Source organism: Schistocerca gregaria, chromosome 5 (assembly GCF_023897955.1).
Source record: "Schistocerca gregaria isolate iqSchGreg1 chromosome 5, iqSchGreg1.2, whole genome shotgun sequence".
Taxonomy (NCBI): Eukaryota; Metazoa; Arthropoda; class Insecta; order Orthoptera; family Acrididae; genus Schistocerca; species Schistocerca gregaria.
Window position 1 is genome coordinate 521002657 of NC_064924.1, and position 23347 is coordinate 521026003.

General features: G+C 44.8%; 1 protein-coding gene across 11 annotated transcripts in view; it reads left to right on the forward strand.

The window, feature by feature from the left end:
• Positions 1 to 23347, forward strand: part of LOC126272766 (myocyte-specific enhancer factor 2) — an 841022-nt gene that overhangs the window by 711409 nt on the left and 106266 nt on the right. For 2 of the 11 annotated variants that reach the window (XM_049975897.1, XM_049975903.1), the window contains exon 1: positions 10419 to 10505. The exons of 7 other annotated variants lie outside the window; for them this stretch is intronic. The gene's annotated coding sequence lies outside the window, so the exon portion shown is untranslated. Of the gene's footprint in view, positions 1 to 10418; positions 10506 to 10644; positions 10785 to 23347 lie in introns of those variants that run through there. 2 more of the 11 variants (XM_049975896.1, XM_049975900.1) reach the window with 1 other exon arrangement.

Genomic DNA, 23347 nt, shown 5'->3' on the forward strand with positions numbered 1-23347 from the left:
GGTAGGCAGCTCGGCGCGTTGTTGAACAAACAGCGGGTGTCGCTGGTTACACTGATGTGGGGAAGGGCTTATCAGCGCAAAGAAAGATTTCTGCTTCGAGACGTGCCTCGAGTCTACAGTATTCTGACTGGTCTGATGCAGCCCTTTCCTGTGCCAAACCCTTCATCTGAGATGAATTTACACCGAACATGGATTATTCGAATGTCTGTCTTACCCTATCAGGTTTACGCTCCACGGTCCCATCTAGTACTATGCAGTTTATTTCAAGATTCCTTAATTCTAGTCTTAGCATCGTAATCCTTCTTCTAGTTACTGTTTTAGCTTTCTCCACTGATCTCCATTTCTTGCTTCACCAGTCCGCATAACTTTGAGCATGCTTCTGTAACAGCACACCTGAAACGGTCCGATTCTCTTCTGTTCCAGTCTTTGCATGATCCTAGTAGATTTATTTTGTCTAGGAATTGTCGCTTTGTTTGTGCCAGTCTGCTTTTAATGTCCTCCTGGCTTCGCCCGTCATGCGTTATTTTGCTTTCAAGGTAGCAGAATTTTCATGACTTTCTCTACTACATGCTCCTCAGCTTTGATGTTAAATTTCTCGCTGTTCTCATTAGTCTCGTCGTTATTTGGTTTACTGTTATTCCATATTCCGTGCTCATTAGACTGTCCATTCCGTTCAACTGGTCGTGTAATTTTTCCTCACTTCTTAGAATGGATTTTCACTTTGCAGCGGAGTGAGTGCTCATCTGAAACTTGGTGGTAGATTAAAACTCTGTGCCGGATCGGGTCTCCAACGTGGGACTTTTCCCTTTGGTGAGTAAGTGTTCTACCTACTGAGCTATCCAAGCACGACCCGCGGCCCTCGCTCACAGCTGTACTTCCACCAGATAATAGGTGGAAGGTATCAGATGAGGTGATGGTGGAAATAAAGTTGTGAGCACGGGTCGTGAGTCGTGCTTCCATAGCTCAGTCGATAGGAGATGTGCGAACGATCCAGGTTCGAGTCCTGGTCTGGCAGACAGTTTTAATCTACCACCAAGTTTCAGATTAACAATGTTATCAGCGAATCCTATCACTGATACTGTTTCATCTTGATTTTTAAACGCACCCTTGAAACCTCTTCTTATTGTCGTCACAGGTTTTTTCTGTGTGCTGTTAGGAAGACTACACCTGCCGGCATCCTGATTTAGGTATTCCGCGATTTCCCTGACTCACTTTAGGCAAATTCCGGGATGGTTCCTTCGAAAGGGCACGGCCGCTTTCCTTTTCCATCCTTCCCCAATCCGAACGTGTGCTCCGTCTCTGATGACCTCGTTGATCGACGGGACGTTAAACACTAACCTCCTCCTCCTCCAGCACACTGCCTTGTTGTTGTCATCGTCTTCAGACGCAGTTTGATGCAGCCCTCCACACTGGTTTATCCTGTGCGAGCCACTTCATCTCCACATCCATTCGCACCTGCTCACTATGTGTAGTCCCCGCCTTATATCCTTTTAAATCTATTCTTCGGTTATTCTTATTGCTTCCCCTTGGATCTTGTACATGCGGTGCATTACTCTTCTTTTTCTCTAGCGTATACCTTTTCTTATGAGCATTTCAGACATCTTTTACGTTGTCGAACGCATATTTAGCTCGACAAATCCTGTGGAGAAATCTTGATTTTTGTTACGTCTTGGCTTAATTTACAAGCGCAACCTATGAACTGTATGCCTCGTGCGTTTAGTACTCCTAAATCCAAACTATTGTCTTCTAAGAGATCCATAATTTTCTTTCCCATTCTTTCTCATAAAACTATTATTATTATTGACAGCAGTTTGGATGGTAGCAGCGGTCATCGCATTTATTTATCCTTGTTATCTTCGGCGTTGTGTGGATAATACTTTTCCGAAAGTCCAGTGGTATCTCTCCAGTCTAAGATATGCCCCCACATCGCTTGAAGTGAATGCCTGGATGGTTCCTTTGAAAATTACGTGGAAAGTTTCGAGCCCCATTCTTGTCCAATCCGAGGCTGTACGGTGTTTTAAGCGGTCTCATCGTCAGCGGGAAGTTAAACCTTGATCATCCTTCATGTCTTCTTTGTTTCGTCCCACAAACAAAACGATGCTACTCGCTGTCATCGCAGTATCGTCATATGCAGCTTTTTCTGGAGATGCCGATTAATTTTCGTGTTTTGCTGTCACAGTCTATGGGTACCTTTTTTTCTTGAGGCTACCGTAATTACCTATTTACCTGATGGCACTGCTCTCGGGTTTTCAGCCAGATTATGCAATCATCTGAACACAGTATTTCCACAATCCACCTGGCAGTAGTCTTTAGGTGCGAGTGCTGTATGCTAATTTCTCTGGAAGTGATCCGTAGCGTGAACGGCGGTCCTTTTATACGCCGCTGAAGTCCTGTAGCACAGTGCATCACAAATCGTCGCTGCTGCCCCCTAGCGCAAGTTGACGTACAGCGCCCCCATGTTGTAACCAGGGAACAACCTAATCGCTGCCCTGTACCACTTTCAGCATATTCTGCTGGCCGAATCAGTGACAGTTATTTTTTGAAATCAGATTAAACAGGGTTCTCAATCTTACTTAAAGGGTGACCCTTGTCTATTTATAATTTTGTGTGCCAGTCTAATTTCGATAGCTTCCTTGTCTCAATAGCGAGACGCAGAGGCATCCATTTGTGTTTTATCGTAAAATGTCGTGTGTCACTCGGTAAGAGAGTGTTCGGCGAAGGCACGTTTGTGTAGAGTGGTGCGAATTTCTCACATTGGCATTCTTAAGTAACAGAACACTGTATGTTGTCCTCGTGTTCCTCAGACACAAGAGCATCGTCAGGAGTGCCCCAGGAAAATGCGATAAGAGCGCTTTCATTCTCTTTGTACATAAATGATTTGGCGCACAGGGTGGGCAGCAATCTGTGGTTGTTTGCTGATGATGCTGTGATGTACGGGAATGTGTCGAAGATGAGTGACTTCAGGACGATAGAAGATGACTTAGCCAAAATTTCTTGGTGGTGTGATGAATGGCAGGTAACTCTAAATGTGAAAATTATAAGTCAGTGCGGATTAGTAGGAAAAACAAACTTTTAATGTTCGGATACAACATTAGTAGTGTGCTGCCTGACTCAGTCCCGTCTTTTAAATATCTGGGCGTGACGTTTCAAAGCGATATGAAATGAAACGAGCATATGAGGGTTGTGGTAGGGAGGGAATGATCGTCAAGTTTATTGGAAGCATTGTAGGAAAGTGTGGTTCATCTGTAAAGAAGACCGCATATAGGACGCTAGGGCGACCTATTTTTGAATACTGCTCGAGTGTTTGCGATTCGTACCTTGTCGGACATCGATGCAATTCAAAGGCGGGCTGCGAGACTTTTCACCGGTGGGTTCGCACAACACGCAAGTGTTACGGGGATGCTTCGGGAACTCAAATGGGAATCGCTGGAGGGAAGGCGACGTTCTTTTACAGGAAGACTATTGAGAAAATTTAGAGAACTGCATTTGACGCTGATTGCAAAACGCTCCTACTGCCATTAACACGAAGATAAGATACGAGAAGAATATGTATGTAGATGTAGTTGTGGATTCTATAAACATAGAGCTTTCTCGATTCTACGTCATCTTTTACCGAGCCAACGAGCTCTCTAATCTTGGCTGCCGAATGAAATACACCTCAGATATTCCAACTTTATAAAATGATTCCTGTTTTTGAAGATATGTCCCCAACATATAGTAGTAAAGCCACCGATCTACATGCATCTTCTAATGGTTCTGGCGCAGAATAAAACTCGAAGGCACGACAGATCTGTTAGCTTAGTTCGTTACGTGTTCCATAGATGATTTGAATGATTCTTTTATCGAAATGATGGGGAACGAGTCACTTTACAGGATATGTATGCATGATTTGTGCTGACATGAATAAAAACGTAAGTTTTTAGTCTTATTCGAGCAGCTACGCTTAAAAACCGTTTTTTTTTACAAGCTAGTAGGTTTTAAATAGAAATTCGTCTACGGAATAGAAGTTTTCCAGGAGAAAAAGATTTAAAATTTGCTTTGTTACCTGTCAGATGTCAGTGGCAAATGATCAGAAATGTTTGTTGCTGTGTACTGGACTACTTTCTCAGATACAGACAGCCGTCATAATAGGTAATGAAGTTAATTTTTTTGCTCTAGTGTTATAGATATGGATATCACTATTCTTCTCAGATTGTATTGGATTATTTATAAAGAATTTCTTCAGCTAATATGAGTTAAAATGCCAGACTCCTTGAATAGGCGACCACAGGTGAACACCACATTCATACCGCTCGCTTTATGCAGTCAGCGCTGACTTTGCTAGTTGGTGAGTTATTAGATAACTATTCTATAAGACATTATTGAGTGGTAATATACAAAATATGTCAGGAGGCTGATTCGTTTGTTTCCAAGTGTAACAGTTATACGAAGAGCAGAAGTAGCTGAACTTAATTGTTTGAGAAGTTCAGTAATACGCTTCTTGCATTTCAAGTGTTTAACCCGTATGTGCACTCAAAAATTTGGGGTATTTTAGCCTGATTATTGACTCCTGTTTATGTCATACGTCAATAACTATTGGTACGACTCTCTTCGTTGTACAGAATTGAATACAACGTGTTTTCTCAGAACTTAAAATAATTCATTTTCAGAGAATGCTTCTTTGCTAAGCATCATTAACAATGTGTTCTATTTCATTCTCAATAATGAAATTTATTATAGCGCTAATATCGTCTGCAAAAAGTACCAGTTGTGCTTGTTGAATGTTAACTACACTCCTGGAAATGGAAAAAAGAACACATTGACACCGGTGTGTCAGACCCACCATACTTGCTCCGGACACTGCGAGAGGGCTATACAAGCAATGATCACACGCACGGCACAGCGGACACACCAGGAACCGCGGTGTTGGCCGTCGAATGGCGCTAGCTGCGCAGCATTTGTGCACCGCCGCCGTCAGTGTCAGCCAGTTTGCCGTGGCATACGGAGCTCCATCGCAGTCTTTAACACTGGTAGCATGCCGCGGCAGCGTGGACGTGAACCGTATGTGCAGTTGACGGACTTTGAGCGAGGGCGTATAGTGGACATGCGGGAGGCCGGGTGGACGTACCGCCGAATTGCTCAACACGTGGGGCGTGAGGTCTCCACAGTACATCGATGTTGTCGCCAGTGGTCGGCGGAAGGTGCACGTGCCCGTCGACATGTGACCGGACCGCAGCGACGCACGGATGCACGCCAAGACCGTAGGATCCTACGCAGTGCCGTAGGGGATGGCACCGCCACTTCCCAGCAAATTAGGGACACTGTTGCTCCTGGGGTATCGGCGAGGACCATTCGCAACCGTCTCCATGAAGCTGGGCTACGGTCCTGCACACCGTTAGGCCGTCTAACGCTCACGCCCCAACATCGTGCAGCCCGCCTCCAGTGGTGTCGCGACAGGCGTGAATGGAGGGACGAATGGAGACGTGTCGTCTTCAGCGATGAGAGTCGCTTCTGCCTTGGTGCCAATGATGGTCGTATGCGTGTTTGGCGCCGTGCAGGTGAGCACCACAATCAGGACTGCATACGACCGAGGCACACAGGGCCAACACCCGGCATCATGGTGTGGCGAGCGATCTCCTACACTGGCCGTACACCTCTGGTGATCGTCGAGGGTACACTGAATAGTGCACGGTACATCCAAACCGTCATCGAACCCATCGTTCTACCATTCCTAGACCGGCAAGGGAACTTGCTGTTCCAACAGGACAATGCACGTCCGCATGTATCCCGTGCCACCCAACGTGCTCTAGAAGGTGTAAGTCAACTACCCTGGTCAGCAAGATCTCCGGATCTGTCCCCCATCGAGCATGTTTGGGACTGGATGAAGCGTCGTCTCACGCGGTCTGCACGTCCAGCACGAATGCTGGTCCAACTGAGGCGCCAGGTGGGAATGGCATGGCAAGCCGTTCCACAGGACTACATCCAGCATCTCTACGATCGTCTCCATGGGAGAATAGCAACCTGCATCGCTGCGAAAGGTGGATATACACTGTACTAGTGCCGAAATTGTGCATGCTCTGTTGCCTGTGTCTATGTGCCTGTGGTTCTGTCAGTGTGATCATGTGATGTATCTGACCCCAGGAATGTGTCAATAAAGTTTCGCCTTCGTGGGACAATGAATTCACGGTGTTCTTATTTCAATTTCCAGGAGTGTAGAATGTCATTCACTTACATGAGTAACAGGAGTGGACACTAAATTGAACCGTGTGCGACTCCCTTTGTGGTTCGTCTTCAATCACTAAAATTTTCGCTGCTTCCAACATTGTCTGAATTATTCGGTACAACGTTTTGCATTCTATTTCTCAATATGATTCAGACCAGTTACGTGTAAAGCCACCAATTCCATAAAAAGTTGAGTTTTTCTGTTAATTTAACATGATCCACTCAATCAAAACTCTTGGAAAGATCACAAAAATGCCAACTGGCGATATTATATATTTTTTGGTTTCTAACACTTGGTGAGTGAACGTGTAAATAGCATTCTCGGTTCAGTAACACTTTTGGAATCCAAACTGTGATGTGATAGGTAAATTTTTTCTCCTTATGTTTCAGCCTACTCTTGAGTAAATTACATTTTCAAATATTTTGGAAAACGATGTTAGTAAGCAGGTGAGAACATAATTTTGTGACTCCTTTTTGTCACCTTTCCTATGAAGAGGTATAACAATTGCTTATTAAGTGAGAACAACTTTTCAGAGTTCTGAAAGAAATTCCAACACAATTTGAGCCTTTTTTAGAATTTTCGTAGTTCTATAAACTTTTCGGTACTGCTTCTAGTTGTTTGGTTTTGTGGAATGACATTTTTAGTATATTCTCTTGCTGCTACAACTGAACCATTTAATGCTATTTTTGCTGCCACATTTAGAAAGTAATTGTTAAAAGTATTTGCGACTTGTGATCATTCACAACATTGTCATCTAGTTTATTATGGTGTCTTGTACACTGACTGCTTGTCCTGTTTGAAAATATTCCATATAGTTTTAATCTTATTATCTGCATTATTAGTTTCTGTGAGCATGTTCGTACTTCATGAAATTTTAACGACTTTTCTTAAAATATTACAGTATTTTTTGTAGTATTCAGTAAAGTCTGATCTTGCCTTATCTACACTGAAATCTCCATAAACTGCTATTTCTTTTTGTCTGACAGTTCAGCAATGCGTTTAGATTTCTCATAAATAGCTGGTAATAATTACCATAGAAATATTCTGCAGTAACAACTCACTGTCAATCTGTCTGTCTGTGTACCCATTCTGCTTGAACACGAACTTAAGGTGATGCAGCTCTCGTGTCAAGCTTTCTGCGTCTGAGTTGGCGTATGCCCCTGATATAATAACAGAAGCGTATTTCGTCGACCAGTCAAGATCAGAGCGCTCGTTGGCTCGGTAATAGATGACCTATAATTGAGAAAGCCCGGTGTTTACAAAACCCCTTGCCATTGTGGGAAATTCGCCCCATTCAACACAGAGTGCTAAGCACGTGCGCCATAGACTTTGATGCAGTCTGAGAAATCGGCCTCCGCGAAGCACTTTCTTACCGAGGCGCAAACATAACACTGTTCGGTGTGATACAACCTGATTCCCCCGTGCTTCGCTATTGGAATTATGTTTTAAAGAATTAGACTGGCAGACATTATAAATAGAGACTAGGGTTACCTTTTAAGTAAGATTGCGAACCTTATTTTAAAAGATAAAAGACTATCATTGACTCAGCCGGCAGAATTACCTTGAAAATGGAACTCGACAGGAATTCACCGGTTTGTGCCAGGTTTCACCATTGGGGCGTTGTACGTTCCCTTACGTTTGGGGACAACAGTGACGATTTGTAGCGCACGTGCTGTAGGCCTTTCACGGCATACAAAAGGGCCGTCGTTTAAGATACGGATCAGTTCCGGCTGTATTAGCATACAGCGTTGTCTTCTGATGGCGGCAGCCAGGTGGACCGTGGAAATATTGTGTTCAGATCTCTGCACGATCCGGCTGGTGAACCGAGAAGAATATCATCAGTTGATATGCCGGGAAAGCATACGTAGTTACATCTGTATTTATCTGTTGTGTATTATATTAATATATTATTCCTGATTACGTATCTTGATGACTGACTGAGGGTCACCCGGAAGCCTTGAACTGACTTCAAAAAAATGGCTCTGAGCACTATGGGACTTAACAGCTGTGGTCATCAGTCCCGTAGAACTTAGAACTACTTAAACCTAACTAACCTAAGGACATCACACACATCCCTACCCGAGGCAGGATTCGAACCTGCGACCGTAGCAGGAACTGACTGTTGCTCTATCAGTTGGACATACAGGGTGTTACAAAAAGGTACGGCCAAACTTTCAGGAAACATTCCTCACACACAACTAAAGAAAATATGTGATGCGGACATGTGTCCGGAAACGCTTACTTTCCATGTTAGAGCTCATTTTATTACTTCTCTTCAAATCACATTAATCATGGAATGGAAACACACAGCAACAGAACGTACCAGCGTGACTTCAAACACTTTGTTACAGGAAATGTTCAAAATGTCCTCCGTTAGCGAGGATACATGCATCCACCCTCCGTCGCATGGAATCTTTGGTGCGCTGATGCAGCCCTGGAGAATGGCGTATTGTATCACAGCCGTCCACAATACGAGCTCGAAGAGTCTCTACATTTGGTACTGGGGTTGCGCAGATAAGAGCTTTAAAATGCCCCCATAAATGAAAGTCAAGAGGGTAGAGGCCAGGAGAGTGTGGAGGCCATGGAATTGGTCCGACTCTACCAATCCATCGGTCACCGAATCTGTTGGTGAGAAGCGTACGAACACTTCGACTGAAATGTGCAGGAGATCCATCGTGCATGAACCACATGTTGTGTCATACTTGTAAAGTCACATGTTCTAGCAGCACGGGTAGATTATCGCGTATGAAATCATGGTGGTGAATTGAGGAAGTAGAGTACATACTGACGAAACTAAAATGAGCTCTAACATGAAAATTAAGCGTTTCCGGACACATGTCCACATAACATCTTTTCTTTATTTGTGTGTGAGGAATGTTTCCTGAAAGTTTGGCCGTACCTTTTTGTAACACCGTGCATAAAACTACGCATTAAACATAATATTGTTCGTAATGAGATCCGTAACGATATTCCCCAGTGACAATGAAGCAGCACATGATTCAATGTAGCCCGCATCTCGTGGTCGTGCGGTAGCGTTCTCGCTTCCCACGCCCGGGTTCCCGGGTTCGATTCCCGGCGGGGTCAGGGATTTTTCTCTGCCTCGTGATGGCTGGGTGTTGTGTGATGTCCTTAGGTTAGTTAGGTTTAAGTAGTTCTAAGTTCTAGGGGACTGATGACCATAGATGTTAAGTCCCATAGTGCCACAGCCGTTTGAACCATTTGACTCAATGTACGCAAAACATAATCGAAATTGAAAATATCGCCAGAAACACAAGAACAAAAGTAGTCGATAATTCTTAGCAGAGATACCAGTTGTAATGAATGAAAGATATATTCCTTTGGGGCGGAAATGAATTCTGTGGCACGCAGCTGACAGCATATCCGAAAACTGATGCAGACGGTGTCGTCGTTTGGAATAGGTCGCTGAGCGGATATAGAGCCTTCGGAAGTGAGAACTAACCGCAAATTATCAGGAGATTGCTTCGACACGCACTTGACGTTGAGAGAGGGTGGAAAATTTTTGCGCTTCGATGAATCTCGGTTAGAAACAACATTTGTCGTTGACAATGGACATGTTGTGAAACGAAACAGAGTCGCTTCCGACCGTCCATCTACGAGTAATATAGTCGAAATTGAAATACCAAAGAAAAGACGCATGATGATTCTTAGGAGAGATATGAACTATAGTCAACGAAACAAATACCGAAAGTCTCGGCCCAGCACAGACCTTTAATCTTCCAGGAAGTTTCAAATCAGCGTACACTCCACTGAAAACTGAAAATAAATTCTGGAGAAAAACAAAATTTATCCTTTGAGAGAATAAGACTCCTATGTCAAGCCGCTTTCGAAAGGTAAGGACTGAAAGGAGGTGAGCAGTTTGATGCTTACGTTGTCGGTCTTGGAGCAGGCAGTGAGCGGATATCGAGCCGTGAAAAACGCTAGGAAATTAAATCAGGCTGTCAGAACTAACCACGAATTAGCACGAGAGCTCTGCGGCACGCAGCTTGACATTGAGAGTGTGTGGAAAACTTTTGCGCGTCGGCCACTGTCGGCTCGAGTCGGGAGCGCTCGGCAGTCGCACGCGGCGGGAAGGGGTTGCGGCGACGGCCGCGCCTCTGCGTCCGGTGAGGGGGAGGGGTGGTGCCGGCGCTGGGAGAGGGGCGCGGCGGGCCGGGGGAAGGTAAGGCGCCGACGTCTGCGCGGTGGTGGGGGGCGGCCGGCGAGCGCAGCGCCGCCGCGCGGGCACACCGCCGCCGACGGCAGAGACGCGGACGCGGACGCCGCAGCCCGCAGCGCAGGTCAGGTAAGCGACCAGGATAGCGCCGATTTATTTTGAAACTGACAATTATTTTTGGGAACTTTTCGGCCGTTAATGAATGCGAGGCCGCGCCTGCGGTGCCGGGCCGCCGGCCAGTGGCGGAGCGGGGCGCGCGCCGTTCGCACCGCGGCTTCGCTTCACTTTCCCCGATATTGCGACGTCGCCGCTTTTGTTTGCTCGGACGCACTCCGCCCGCGACTTGTTCCGGCCGCAGCTGGTCGCTGTTGTTCTCGGCATGGACCGACGGGGACCCGCCGCGCTGCTGTGAGTTAGTCGCCTGTGTGGTTTAGCCCAAAATGCTGCCCCCCGTCCCCCCTCGCCGTGATTTCTTTGAACTTCCTCAGGGTCGGACCTTCCTCGACTTTCTCGACTGGAACGCGCACGTCGGTTTTCTTCTGGCCGTACTACTAGATGCCAGAGGAATGTTTCATTCGCAGTACGAACACGCGGCTGCAGAGCCCAACTTTTACTCCAGACAGAATGGACGGATGTTTGCGTCGTTACGTGTCACCCAGCGGCGGATTCCTATTTCAACAGAATTACTTTCTGGGAAATTTTACGGAAGACCAGTTATTCTGCTTTTAGGAGAACTATTGATTATACATTATTAACTTTCATCGCATTAATTATCTGCATAAAATGGCCATCCCGACATATACTACTCACCTTCCACACAATTTTCTTAACTCGCGTGTTTCTGAATTTAGTTTTGTGTATCGTTTTCTGCCACGGGGACAGAACTAACGCGACTGCACTTTATATAAAGTTTGCATGTCCGCAGTGCTGTACAGAACAATTGAATTGTTTCGTAACGTGTACTCCTGCCTTATTTACTTTTTTGTTTCATTCTAGCCTCGGTGGTCTTTGTTGTTTCGTGCTTTATTTTAGCTGTAAGGGAGCATCGCCGTTGTCATACGAGCCACTCGAATGTATTCACGTTTTGTCAGTTTAACATAAGCGCGCTATTCCGAGAAAGGCGGGGAAAAATGGGCGAGAGTGCGGACGCAGGCTCGCGATGCGTTGTTATTGTCTTTGTGGGGGCAGGGTGTCCTCTGTTGTGGCGCTGCTCCTGAGGACATTGTGCAGCAGCGGCAGTGCGTTTGTGCCGTCCGCTTTGTGCGCGGTCTCGAAAGCCTCCTGCCTTTGTCCGGCGCCCATTCGAGATGTGCACGCGGATCACACGTCTTTATTACACCACGTTATATTTTCGTCGCAATGGCACATTCAGCACCACCCAGTGCAGACCCAATTGTCAAACGTGGAACTTGCTTGCGATACAAAACAGAGAGACGGAGTGACAAAACTGAAAAGTACTGTGAGCCCAGTGTAACCCATTCCAAGACCAACTTCCGTGCGCGATCTTTATCATTCGGCTGTGCGTTAGTCTAGAATGTTATAGTGGCGAATCGCTCCTATCAGACAGTGTTTGTCCAAGACTGTTAACAATTACGTATAGGGTAGGAAACGGATTTGTCGTCTTTACCGCGCTACGATCCTAATAATGATGTTGTTCTTTCCAAATGACTGCTTTCACGTTATAAAATTTGGTAACACACGAGTGTGGCACATTGTATCTATGCGAATTATACATTATAATCTATAATCTTGTACTCTGCCTTCAATACTTCCGATTTATGCCCTCGTGTCTGTTTTCCTTTCTCTTTTTCATCCCGAAGAGTTGTTTTTTGGCGTCTAAACCCTCCTGTCTTCCTTTTCGCTCAGCAGTAATATTTTTCTTGCAAGTAGTAGAGAAAGAAATGCCTCAGGTTTCCATTATTTGATGACAGGTCTTTTTTTATTACCTCTCTCCTTACATTTTTGTGCAGTGCACTGCCAATGTAACAGCATTCTCCTATCTTATTTCACCACCCACTTCTCCATGTGTACCACAGGAAGCTGAGCAAGTCATAGAATGCCGAATAACTTTTTTAATAAACGTCGTCGCTCTGTTGAAATTTTCCTCTCACTAGAACAAAGGCTAGTACAGTGTTTGACAAAGCGAGCAATAATGCATACCATCCTCGCCGATTTTTCTTTCCGCCTGCGAATGCTTCACAAAACACGACTTTGCTCGTCACACTAGTGCCAATTGTTTCGCTGGAATTGGATGCTGTGCCGTAATGGCAGCAACTGACGGAACACATTGAATTCACGTTGCTGAATGCAGAGAATTGGAAACTCCGAACTGTTACCAGTACGCGGTTGTATGTGGTAAATGCACGTAATTATCTGTCTTCGTTGGTGAGAAAAACCGTTTTTGCAGCGTGGTGGTTATTAGCAGAACGCAGTTTTATTTACAACCATAGCTTATCGAAGTGGACCAAATTGTGGAAATCGGAAGTGTAGTGAGCCGACGAAATCTGTAGGTGGGATTGCCTGTTGTTTTTAATTTAATTACATGCCTTTGATGATTCAGCCGGCAGCGTGACCGCAGACTAGCTCCATGCTTTAGTGTTTGCCGAGCGGCCTGCCCGCTCTTGGTGCCTCCCCCATCCCGCCCGGCTGGCAGAGCTCGTCCCTTTCCGCGACTGAAGATATCTTCACTTCTTTTGCAGTTCACACTCCCAACACGATCAGTATTGCAAAACACGATCTTGGATAACGTTGCAAATTTATTTGAAGACACTTACATCTAGCTTTTACGAATCAACATGGTTTCCGAAAACAACGAATGTGTGAAACCCAGGTCGCTCTGTTCGTCCACGAGACGCAGAAAGCAGTAGATACAGGCGCACAGGTAGCGCCGTGTTCCTCGAACTCCGAAGCTCATTCGATCCAGTTCCGCACTGGCGCCTAATGAACAAAATACGAGCGTGTGGATATCAGACCAACAGTGTGATTGGATTGAAGAGTTTCCAGCAAACAGGACACAGCGTGTCATTCTGAATGGAGAGAAGTCTTCAGACGTGAAAGTAACTTCGGTCATACCCAAAGGGACCGTTAATAGGATCATTACTTTCCACAATATACATACATATATAAATGACGTAGTAGATAACGTCGGAAGCTGCCTGAGACTTTACCCGTATGATGCTGTTGTACGCAGTGAAGTCGCGATGCTAGAAAATTGTAGTGAAATGGAGGAAGATCTGAAGCGAATCGACGTTTGGTGCAGGAAGCGGTAGTTGACCCCCAGCATTAAAAAAAGAAGTAACGTATTGCGAATACATAGAGAGAAGAAACCTTTTATTGTGTCTTTGCAAAATTGAAGCAACAATCACTGGGAGGAGCTATTTCCATTACAAAAATCTAGTGTTTTGCATACGGAGCGATTTGAAGCGGAACTGCCACGTAAAATTAATCGCCTGTAGTCCATCAACAAAGGAAGAAGCCTACTGAACCCTCCTTCGACCAATACTCGAGTACTGTCCGTTAGTCTGGGATCCGTACGAAATAAGATTGTTAGAGGAAATGAAGATGATTCAAAGAAGTGCAGCATGTTTCGTTACCGGTTCACTTAGATAACACGAAAGCGTCAAGGATTTGCTTAGTCGACTCCAATGTCAGACGCTATAAGAGAGGCGATCTGCATCACGGCGTGGATTATTGTGGAAGTTCCGAGAGTGTACAGTCCTAGACGAGTCAACCAACATATTGCTTCCTCTTACGTGTATCTTGCGAAAACGCCATGAAGATGAAATTAGAGAGATTCGAGTCCACTGGGGGCTTACCGGCAATCACTCTTCCCTCGAACCATACGCGACTGGAGCAGGAGGAAGGGATGAGTCACACTGGTACATGAAGTACCCTCCGCCACACACCGTAAGATGGATTTCGGACGATAGATGAAGATGTACTTGTAGTTTCACGCTACAGTGGGTTTTGACAGCGTCGTGAATGTGCAATATCCTTAGTTCGTCATTTCCTACTTCTTTCCCCCAGCGTCGTTTCTGAAGAACCCGGCGAATCGTGTTGTCCCCTGCTCGCCGAATTTTCGAGAAGTTAAGACTCGATTGGCGCGCTGGCGGCTGCGTCCGCCTGGCAACGCGGCAGAACGCAGCTCCCGACGTCAGGGCTAGCTAGGTACGTGGCGGGCGGGGTAGCGCCTCCCGGCTCTGGGCGGCCGTGTCCGGCGAGAATTGGAGGAAGCGTCGCATTCTGAACACCGGCTGCGAGCAAACAGCACATACAACCGCCACCTGCTGTTTTCGTACAGTTGAAAGTGCAACAAGAAGCGAAGAGAACGGTCTTCCATTGTAGGCAACGCCAAAAATTTTAGAAAAAATTTTCAGCGTGGAAGAGCAAAAGTACTTTATACAGAATAGTCAGATACAAGTATCGAATTAAACACGGTGCGCTGTCGATGACAGTTTTTTTGTTTCTTTTTTTCCGTTACATCGAATAAAAATGGGAGACAGGTCGTGGTGTGAAAAGGAATGGCAAATATCAAATATAAATAAATGAAAGTATGGTGGCAGTGTTCAAGCCTACATATCTCGCTTTCCTTGGTTTCGTATTTCGGGCAGAGCTGTATTTACAATTTCTCGGATGCAGTTCAGTGATGACAGCTTCTCTGCACACTTGCATCGCTTAAAACTGACGAAATTCATATACTTATGATTACGATAATTCAGGCGCTGGGAATTATTAATCATTTGACCTTTGTTTTTTTTTTCTCTCTATATTTCAATAACATAGAAAATAGTTTGTCTCAGAATTGAGAAAATTTAGGGTACCATGCTCGATAAGCAGAAGACAGTTCTTAGATTTCTGATCAGCTCTATTGTATTGTAGTTAGCATTGTTAAAATATCGCTACAGACGTATAGAGAAGACGCTGTCACCGGTTAATTATCAAATTGTTCGTGTGTCTGAGAGGTGTGACTTTGAAAACCTATTTATGAAAATTTTTATAGAGAAAGATTTAATTATTACGTTTGTGATCAGAATTTTTTTCATCACTCACAGTGAGGAAATATTGTTTAATTACTTGGAGTAACTGGCCCACTTACATATTTCAACGTACTATTTTCGTAAATATTGGTGACTAAAAGGCATAGCTAACAATTGATGCTAATAACGGAAAATCACAAAATTTACAATTCGGTCTCTAAAGTACTTAATATAATCATTTGCAGTTGGTATCGTCGTTAGAAAATCTTGTGAATGTTTACATTTGCCGTCAAGTTGCTGTGTTGCGTGATGTGACGGATTATCTATCTTTCTATGCGACAATCAGACTTTGAGGAAGGAATTATAATTATCTTTCGAATGCATCACCATAACTGATCCTGATCCAGTGAAGGGCTGACAATGTCTTATGCGATAGTCAAGATCCGGCTGGCGTAGCTGATATGCGCGGCATGTGAAGAAGCTCACTGTTTCTACTCATCCGTATTTATTGATCGTTGTGGAATTAGAATAAGCTGACTTCCAAGCAGACTTCACAAACGTCATCATCATCATCATCATCATCATCATCATCATCATCACCACCACCGCCACCACCACTACCACCACCACCACCACCACCACCACCACCACTGTCAGGATTAAACGTATGCTTGTTCCTTCTTTGTGGTTCAGCCTTGTATTCTCATCTTGGGTCTTCCAAGAATTTTTTTCCTATATGCTACACATTATGTCGATTATAGTGTTAAAGCCATATGGTCCTTCCATTTACCTCTTTATTCATTTGTTATATCATTTGTTGGGTCAACTGTTATCTTTTGTAAGGTCTTCATTTTTTTGGTCTAGCTTTACACATTATTTCACAACTTTTAGGAACGTCATTTCAGACCCTTGAATAATATTCATCTCTCGTTTGATAAAGGTGCAGGTCTCAAGTCTTAGAAAAGTACGGCAGCTGCCAGAGTTTTATAAAATTTAATTTTAGTTTCTTTGTTTGTTCATATGTTCCAATTTTCAAACTTTTTTTATCTGCATCTTGATCTTCTAGATATCTTATTTGATTTCCAAGACAGCTGAAATTTCTTACTTGCTTCATCGCAGGATGGCACAAGTGTAGGAATAACACTGCATGTCCGTTGCAAGCTTCAAGTCATGGTACAAGCGATTCGAGGAGTGGCGGGTATCATTGGCTGACCGACACACGATCTGAAACTCCATAGCGCATTACCCATACCGTTTCCCGGCAGGTGGATGCCCTCATTATTGAGGACCAGCGAGTTACGACCGCAGCCGTTGCCGCAGAGGTCGGATTGTGCGTCGGAACTGCAACGGACATTCAGAGGTATTCATACACTTGTGCCATTCTTCGAGGAATTTCCGTTCCTGCACTCCTTCTGCTCTCAGGAAACGCACTGCACCCGTTTACTCTCGTTCTGGAGTCTCCAATCCTCTGTTTTCTGCACGACTGAGTGCAACGGGTACGTGCTTACTTTGTCTACCTGTCCACGCGTGGTGTGAGTCTATGTCACTCTAGCGGCAAGTTTGGTGCTGCATCGCTCCTATAGGGACAACACCTTCTTTCGTAGGCCGTGGCATTACGATCCCTTCAGCGCTTTTCATTTTAGAGCCTCCGGCTCGTTTATTTTTCAATGACTCTATACATATTAAAGTTAGCGTTTCTCCATAACACACCCTAAGCATATAACAGAGAGTTTAGCCATTAGTACTTCATTCTCCTTCGCTATTTACAATAATCTGCCCACGCTGGTCTAACATTTCGATTCCGCGACTTTATAAATCACGTAGTTTTGAGGTGATGAACCCTCTTCGAGCCATGTTCGGAGCCCGTTTTTATCCGGAAAAGAGGTTCCTTGAAAGTTGTTCGCTAGAGCGTGAAAGATGTAAATCTGAGCACGTAATATCAGGTGAATAAGGTGAATACGGAAAGATTCCCAAGCCAACTAATGTACAGTGTTCTTTGTCAGTGTAGCAGGATGTGGGCGTGTGTTATCGTGAGGAAGCATCACTTCACGCAGTCTTCCTGGTGTTATTGGTGGATGGCGTCTGCAAGAAGTCTCACTTGTTGACAATAAATTTCAGCAGTGATTGTTACACCTCGGGGAAGCAATTTGTAGTACACCACACCGTCGCTGTTCCACCATGTGCATAACGTTATCTTTCGTGGTGGCACGTAGGTCTTTGTGCGGGGAGTCGGTGCTTTGTTTAGGCTCAATCATTCCTTTCTTTTCCTTACGCTAGCGTAAAGACGCCATTTCTCTTGACCAGGTGTTGTTCATGAGCCAGTTAGTGAGCAGCAAATAGAGATTCACATATGGCCACCCTGTGATTTTTGTGATTTTGGCTTAGACCATGCGGTTACACCCGATTTAGAAACATCACCGTCGCATGCAAATGTCGGACGATGGTGGAATGATTACAGTTCATCACATTTGTCAGTTATCGAATACACTGATGTGGATCATTGTGTATTAATGAGTTGAAACGATCTTCATCAAACCTCAATGGTCTTCGTGGCGTGGAGGGTCACTAATGTCAAAACGACCCACCTTAAAACGATAAAACCATTTTCTTGCCGTGCTCTGTCCAAACGCATTATCCCCGTACATTGCGCAAATGTTTCTGGCTGCCCCCGCTGCTGTCACCACTGTATTGAACTCAAACAGAAGAATATGTTGGAAACGTTCCGATTTCTGCACTTGGCAAACCATTTTCTAGCGTCCACAGTTCAACTCACTAAGTCTACATGACAAAATAACAGTATCTAAACTCAAATAGCAACAGTGCACACCAAACAAAAAAGGACAGTCGACAAATAAACCCAGAGGAACCGGAATACTAATATGAAAAACAAAACCACACAACCTAATATATACGAAAAAGTGCAGGGAGAAGACCCTTGATTTAATTTAATTGTATCACATATTTGTGAGCCATTCTTGCTCTTGAGCAAAACTTTGGATAAATTTAAGTTGGTGATAAGCTATGTAAGGTTCAAATGGTTTAAATGGCTCTGAGGACTATGGGACTTAACTTCTAAGGTCATCAGTCCCCTAGAACTTAGAACTACTTAAACCTAACTAACGTAAGGACATCACACACATCCCTGCCCGAGGCAGGATTCGAACCTGCGATCGTAGCGGTCGCGCGGTTCCAGACTGTAGTGTCTAGAACCGCTCGGCCACCCTGGTCGGCGCCATGTAAGGAAAAATACCTTTGATGCAGGCACAGTGTTCTGTTTTGAACGAAACACAGAGAACGCGGTTACTTTAAAAAGTCCTTTGCATAAAAGTACTTGCAGATAATTGTGACACTCGACTTATACTTGTATTATTGTGCAGCATGAGCTAGTACGACAGAAGACAGCTAGCTGCATTGCTGTCGACGCCATGTTTGTGCCAGGCAGAGAAACGGTCTGCTTGCCGGCGCGGATGGGGTCGTGGTGTGAGTGGTGCTGTTTAGCGGTGAACTTGGTGACGACGTGGAGCAGTTGGAGCGGCAGTGTTTGTCTGGCGACACCCCGCGGCCGGCAATTACCGTACACCGTAGTCCCGGCCTACCCCGGCGCCCTCGCGCCCGACTTACTGTGTCCCCGCAGTTCCCGAAAAGTACGCTACAAAATGCAAGCGTAGGCCGGCAGCGCTGTTTATTGCACGTGCGTACGCTTCCGCGAGAGGTGGAAGAAACGAGTGCAGACTTTTATTTCGACGCGTTTTATTATTCTTTTTTATCGCTTCATTTGGCACAATAATCAGTGGGTTGTTACAACTGCCGGTTTCGACTGTGATATACAGCCATCCTCAGAGCGCTGTAGCAGCGCAAGGAGCTTTCTAATTCACGAAGGAAGCACAAACCCAAAGGCTCACACCGATTTTGCTTATGTTTCGTACGACTGGAGTAATATTGAATGCTGCCCTGGTACGATGCGCTATTCAGGCGCTATCGAGAAATCGTGATTCAAAGTTCCACGAGACTGTCGAGTGCCAGGCGTCGAGCAACGGAGTTAACGCAACCGGCCGAGGCGACAAAATAGAAGTCACGTGGGACTCACATAATTTTATTTCTTCTCTCTAAACTCCACAGAACGCATATATCGCTACAACGAATCATTTTTTCTTCAGAAATGATAATAATTGCTACATTCGAGGCAAGGCATAATCGAGGTACCTGCATAATAAGTAATTGTTAAAAAATTTATTTATCGGAACATCCAAACGCGTGTTACAAATACAGTGTACCTTATTCAAAACCGGTATAGCCTCGTATGGAATCACTTCGACACGTGCATGGGTGTGTCGGTAAACAAATGATTTCATCTTAATTCCTGGTTACATCTTGCTTATACTGCCCCACGAATGTTCCATAATGATTATGAATGTTGTTGGTGCTCCTTCCCGAAGAAAAACTATCTCTTGTAGATGTAAGTATTTGGTGGAGATTTGAGAGAGAAAAAATTACGTGGCCCGAAAGAACGGGAAGATTTTTAGTCTGTCGCCCTACCCGGCTGCGGTAACAGCGCTACTCGACCACTAATTCTCTCATATGGTACCCATCAGGCTCGTAAAACTTTGGATCTAGATTTCTAGAAAAAAACTCGAGAAGTGCATCGTACTAGAGCAGCACTCGTTACACATATGTGCACTGTGTTAAAGGTGAGCAAAACCGGTCCCCCTTCGGTTTATACTTCCTTCCTGAGTTACCAGAGTTCCTTGTGCTGCAGTAAGATGCAGGGATGGCTGTAGACCACTGCCAAAACCGGATATCGTCGCATAAACCAATCATGAACAATTGGCAAAGAAAATAATAAAAAAATGGATTTGTGTAAGTGAAAACGTCATACCGATGCGTGTTTGTCCGCAGTATTTGTTTCGACTTTGACGTCATCATACCAGTGTAGGTGCATGAGGGTGCTCGTTCCGAGGTAGCATTACGTAAAGTTATAAATTGGCATTGCTTGGGAAAGCCTGCTGGGATAAAGTGAGAAAATATAAATTTTCGCCGGAATTTACGTGAAAATCTGTATTAAACTGGGAATTACAAAATAACGAAAGCTGTCGTCTCACGTGACTCGTAAATGCGATCGGCATTACTGAAAATCAAATCAAAGGGAAGCTCGCATCGAAAGAAATCCTGGAAACCTAAAATGTCCAGTGCCGAGCGAACGCGAGAGCTGCGGCAGCGTCGTAAGGAAACTGGATTCGATGCAGTGTGAGGTGTACATGTGTTACCTCAGGTATCATACACCATGCTACATCTGGTGAACTTGCTCTTATCTATTCTTTAACCATTACACTACTCTTCTCAACCATTGTGTTAAAGAGACTGATAATTTAATTTCGTATTAATACGAAACGCCAAATGCACCACGTAAGTTTCAGCAGTGGACGACTCGTGCCGTAGTGCCTTTCCGTGAATTTTGGCCACTCAGTGTAATTTTCTCGAGTTGCAGAACCATTATTCTCCCATTGATTCTACTAAACGTGCAGAATTTCCTCTCACATAAGGACTTTTCAGAAAAGTTTGGCACAATGCTTGGTCATTGGCAACTTTCAGAAATGTAGGTGCATCCACCTGCCAAGCGAAGCGATAAAATCTGCGTCGAAGGAAATGCCGAGATTCCAGCACTGTCACTGAGCGATAGAACTATGTACAGACTACAGAGCTTAACACACAAATAAGGAAGAGGGAAGGAAATTCGTAAATTGCGACCAAAAGCTAAATGAAAGCTACGCTGCGCGAAGAGATTAGTAAACAAAGGTCGACGTCGCGGAAAGTCTTTGGGAACAATTTTCGAGTACCGTGCGAACTTGCGATTTTGATTATTCCGATGCTCGTGTAAACGGCCGGGTGCCGTGCCCTACGTAAAGAGTGTTACCGTGTTAACTGCATAATGGTGTTCTGCGCCCCGTTTGGTCATAAAAACTTTACAGCGTTATTTACTTTTATGCCCCTGGGCGGCCGCTCCAGGGCGAGCTGTCAGTCGGCCGGGCCGTTGCGTGCTCTCTGCTGTTACATATGTAAAGTGGGCCGGCCGACCTCACCTACCACTGCTGCCAACCCGCCGCCGGGGAATAATGCAGCCAAGAATCCGGGCTTGCGCCCCTGTAACAGCTGCGAAAGGTTGCACCATGACGTCCCGTCCATGGTGAAGTAATTATAGACCAAACACAAACACGGATTTGGGAAATATTGGGAATTAAATTGGCCGTGTCCTCTCCGAAGAACCCATGTCGGAGGAGAAATCGCGCTGACGTAAAGTTTGTGTGGCTGGACGCATCTTTGTGCCCCGGTAATTTGAAATGCAACTATTTGTCAGTTGGCCCTACTTTTTTCGTACTTTGAGTTCTTCCTTCAGCTCATTCTAATGAAGTAATCAGACGTTTATGCTACTACTGTGCTGACTACCTTGCTGTAGGTGCACGTGTCGGCATACTTAGTGGCAAATATTTACACCGAGGCCTTTCTGCAGAAGGCGTGTCCCCGAAGGGGCTTTAAATGTCCACCGGTCTACATCAACAGCTACACTTCCCAGTCCACCTTAGGGCGTGTGGTGGGGGCTACTTGTGGTACCAGCGCCTTCTCTCCCCTTTTCTGTTCCATTTGCGAGTGGCGCGTGGAAAGATGCCTATCGACAAACCCCTAATTTCTCTCATTTGCTATTCGTGGTTTGAGGACGTAATGCGTTGCCCACTCTTCCTGGAACGTGTGCAGACGGCATTTCAATAGAAGCCGACTAAACGATACCACTCTTCATTGATCTCCCCTCTCTGTTCCATTAGTACAACATGGTAAGGTTCGCAGATTTGTAAGCAGTACTCAGTAATCTTGTGAGCCACTTCATCGACGGATGAATTACATTTACTTACGATTCTCCCAATGAATCTGTCTGGCACTTGCTTTTCGAGCAGTTTATTTTATGCTGTCATTTTGCTTTAGGTTACTTCGGTAACTCCTGTGTATATTACAGTAGTTACGTTTTCCACTGATTTGTTACCAATAGCGTAAACGAACAGTAGTTCATACTTGACGTACGCCATGAAAAAAGCCCCTCGCCACAAAAAAATATTTACGCATGAAACTAATACTTGATTATGTTTCTTCGATGATATTTAAATTATGTGTAAAGAAGCCAGCAGTTATAGGCAAGTGAAATTTTTGTATATACGCACTACATGATTAGTAATTGGGGCTTGATTTTAAGTGATCAGAAACGCCCTGTTAAATAATGAAAAGGCATGGGATCAACCTGCGTGTGACTTATCTTAAAGCAGCGCAGGATTAGCCGAGCGGTCTGCGGCGCTGCAGTCATGGACTGTGCGGCTGATCCCGGCAGAGGCTCGAGTCCTCCCTCGGGCATGGGTGTGTGTGTTTCTCCTTAGGATAATTTAGGTTAAGTAGTGTGTAAACTTAGGGACTGATGACCTTAGCAGTTAAGTCCCATAAGATTTCACACACAAAAAAAAAATGGCTCTGAGCACTATGGGACTCAACATCTTAGGTCATAAGTCCCCGAGGCAGGATTCGAACCTGCGACCGTAGCAGCCCCGCGGCATTTCACACACACTTGAACATTTGAACTTATCTTAAAGACGTTTGAACTGCTGTATGTATTATACTTAGCGTACTGTAAGGCACCTAAACACGACTAAGGATTGTCTCTCCCTTTCTTCTTTTTCTGGCAGCTTCCCACTTCCCGTGGTCCACCTCTGCCGCTGCGAATTTACTGCAAAGAGTCGCGTGTATTTTTAGATATTTGGCACTTTGCCGTTCGTTACCTACAAAATATTTCAGTAGGACTTCTTTCTGACCACCTACGTTAATTTTCTTTTTTCATGTATTCGTCTTTTTAAATGCATGGAAAGCAATTTTGGAACGCATAAGCGTATTGTCCGGGTGACCATAGACATCAGATGAATCCGAAAGTTGAATCCACATTCCGTACAAGGAGCACCGAAAATT